Here is a 3108-nt window from a genome sequence, read left to right as displayed (position 1 = left end):
TGCAACGCCACAGCCGCGTGCTACCAGTGGCGTTATTTTTTCTGGTGGGGCTCCGTTGAAGCTTGTTATTTCTTTATTTTATATAACTTTATCTGGACGCGAGGCGATTTCTTCACACTCCGCAGAATCGGCGCCGGCTTCTTTCTTCGGCAAGTGCCGCAGACAGTGGGTGGAGTCGCGCGTGTTCTCGCCGCACCTCCCACTCGTCATCGCGCGTTGCGTCTGTGAGTTCAGCATACAGCCCTAGTCATTGCCGCGGAAGAGCAGTTGGTCGCATTGAAGAGAGCAAGGAATACCAGTGTTCTGTCCATCAGTCGTCGTGCCCCAGCGTGAGCTTGCCACTATGCCGGGTGGTCCTCAGAAGATACGGAGGATAGCCGCGTCCGGTTTTGAGCAGAGATCAATGTCCGGCGGCGGCATAAACTACTGGGCTCCATGCACGAGCGCCGAGGGTCGCCCCTGTGACATCTTCAAGAACCTCCGCTTCTGGAACGCGTTCTTCTGGCCGGTGGGTCTCAAGCTCCGAGAAGTTCATCCGGGTCAGCTGGGTCTCGTAGAAACAAGCCGTGAGAATATGTTCACCTTCGAGGAGCAGCGCAAGGCCACCACACTTCTAAAGCACCTGCTCAGATACCACCGCTGTTTGATTACCGTGCACCTCGGCGATCGCTTATTGATGGCCCACGACCAACCCATATGCGACGCGTTGGTCAAAAGTCCCAGCCTTCGAAAGCTCAGACTTCGGCTCTGGAGTATGGACCCGCGGGTGTTGCGGAGCTTCGCCGTGGCACTGCCACGTCTGAAAAAGTTGGAAGAACTCGAGTGCCTCATATATGGAGAGGAGACTTTTTGCGAGGGCCTCTCGGAATTCCTGGTGAACGCTGGATCACTGAAAACGTTCACACTCAGGAGGCATTTACTTGACGCCTCAGGGGGTAGGATTATATTCCGAGGACTCATGCGGAACGCGAGCATCACAACGCTTTCCCTGCACATGAGGAGGAACTCGTACGGGAAAGAGTTCGCTGAATACCTACGTGAGAACCAAACTCTTCGAACCTTGACTCTGACTGCCGACAACTACGAAAAGTTTGACCAAGTTGAACTACGCTTGATCATCTGCTCGCTATTTCGCAACACCACTCTCTCCGAGGTGAAGCTTGACGGCTTCAGAATGAGTGATGATAACAGCCGCCTCGTGGCCTTGCTGCTCAGTAGAAACCAGTCGCTAAAGGACTTCCACATGGTAAGGTGCAGCTTATACACTGATGCATACCCGCCCAGATCGGTCATATTCCGTCCTTGGCTAGAGGCCTTCCGCAAGAACAAGACGCTGGAGAAGTTGACCATGGAGCTATCTTGCTTCAGCCTGGAGCAGTGCAGGTCTCTCTTCGAGACACTAAAGTTTAATGCATCCCTGAAGAACATCACCGTGGAGCGTATCCAACGCTTGTCCGCGGCCGAGATAAGTCGGGCCATGCGAGATACTGGCGTGCGAGAACGCTTCTTCTTCAGCAGTCCTTGCTACGTAGAATCCCTGCGTGCAACTCATGAAATGCAAGGACCTGTCAAACGTCGCCGTTCACGCAAGTGTCTTCACCAACAGCGACAGCTTCCGTAACACGCTGCGCGTATTACCTTCGTGCGCCCACGTGACGTCACTGTCACTCGCTGTATTGAAGGAGTTCTTTGACTGGAATGTAATGAATGCCCTGATTTCGCAGTACATTGCGGCAACGACAGTGCTGAGGGAGCTGTCACTGACCATATTTCAGCAAATCAGGGACCACGCGAACCATGACGAAAGTGTGCTGGTGCGAGCGCTTGACAGCAACAAAAGCATACGTCGGCTGTGCATCAAGGGTATCAGCTTCAACGAAAGCGAGACTCAGGTGCTGACAGAGACGCTGCAGTCAACTCGGACACTGTGCTACTTTTCCTACTACCCGAGAGACCAGCAGTCGACCGTCCCGCTTTTCCAGAAGCTATCGCCCAACTTCTCCTCAAACTACACGATCCTCGAACTGAAAGGGTACGTGCACCAGGTTGACCACCACGATTTGTTCATAATTGATGACGTCTTGCACCACAATATCTCGTTGGTGGCACGCGCGGCGCACTTCGTCATGGGAACGAGGCACAGGTACTTAGCAGCGGCTGCCGAGCTTGTGCACTCGAGCCCAGGACTTGTGGAGTCTGTTCGGAAACTCGCATCCGTCGACGAAGGCGAAGTCCGGTCGCGGATCAAGAACAGCCTCAAGAGCTTTTCTGAGTTAGATGACTTCATGCGCCTGGCTGGGGTCGTCAAGTACGGTGTCAGTTGCCACAAGCGGGGCGACGGACAGAAGCAGCTGGCGGACATTGGTAGGGACTGCTGGTTGTGCATCCGACAATACCTTAAAGTGGGCGACATTCGGGATGAACAATAGTTACATTATTATTTTCAAGTGTCGTAGATATCTGCATCATGCTTGTCATTTAGTGCATTCAAGTTACATCCTACTCTATACCATACGGTGACTGTTTGCGAAGCTTATATATGGCAAGTCTTATTATCCTGCCTGGCCGATGCAAGCAGGAGTTCCCTACTGCTTTGTCTGGACATTGCATGACTTTAAGTCTTTTGTCGTGTACTGAATGTACCCATAAGCATAGGTGTTCGGCTAGCTAGCCACAATTAAACGGCGTTGTACGAGCATGACCATACATGTGTGATTGATACCGGCAGCGTTTGGTGTTGGGTGACATTTTCCATTATGAGGGGGGGGGGGGGTATTTGATTTATTTATTTAATACTGCAGAACCTTAGGTACAAGTTGGTGGGTTAATCAGACACTGCATGCTCTGTTGGTATGGCTTGACACGTAGTAATTCTATGACACTGCACTGTTCCACCTTGTTGTTAATTAGGTTGTTTTGTCTAAAACGTGCCCATGATGATAACTGTCCCGGCACACTTACTTTTCTTAATATATTTGGTGCACAGAAGCTAGTAATGTTATACTTACCCCGTATTCAGAAACGCTGCGTCACTTGGACTTGACTTGCCACCGACTTCAATGCAGCACAAACGCGTCTCGAACGCGCTGTCTTTAGGCGGTGGATCGA

General features: G+C 51.6%; 1 pseudogene; it reads left to right on the top strand.

Moving 5' to 3' along the window:
- The first annotated feature begins 295 nt into the window (after window positions 1-295).
- On the top strand, window positions 296-2696 carry LOC142769270 (uncharacterized; annotated as a pseudogene).
- Window positions 2697-3108: the final 412 nt, after the last annotated feature.

Source organism: Rhipicephalus microplus, chromosome 1 (genome assembly GCF_043290135.1).
Source record: "Rhipicephalus microplus isolate Deutch F79 chromosome 1, USDA_Rmic, whole genome shotgun sequence".
NCBI classification, from domain to species: domain Eukaryota; kingdom Metazoa; phylum Arthropoda; class Arachnida; order Ixodida; family Ixodidae; genus Rhipicephalus; species Rhipicephalus microplus.
Note: the sequence above shows the minus strand (reverse complement) of the source record. Positions and strands in the feature narration are given on the sequence as shown.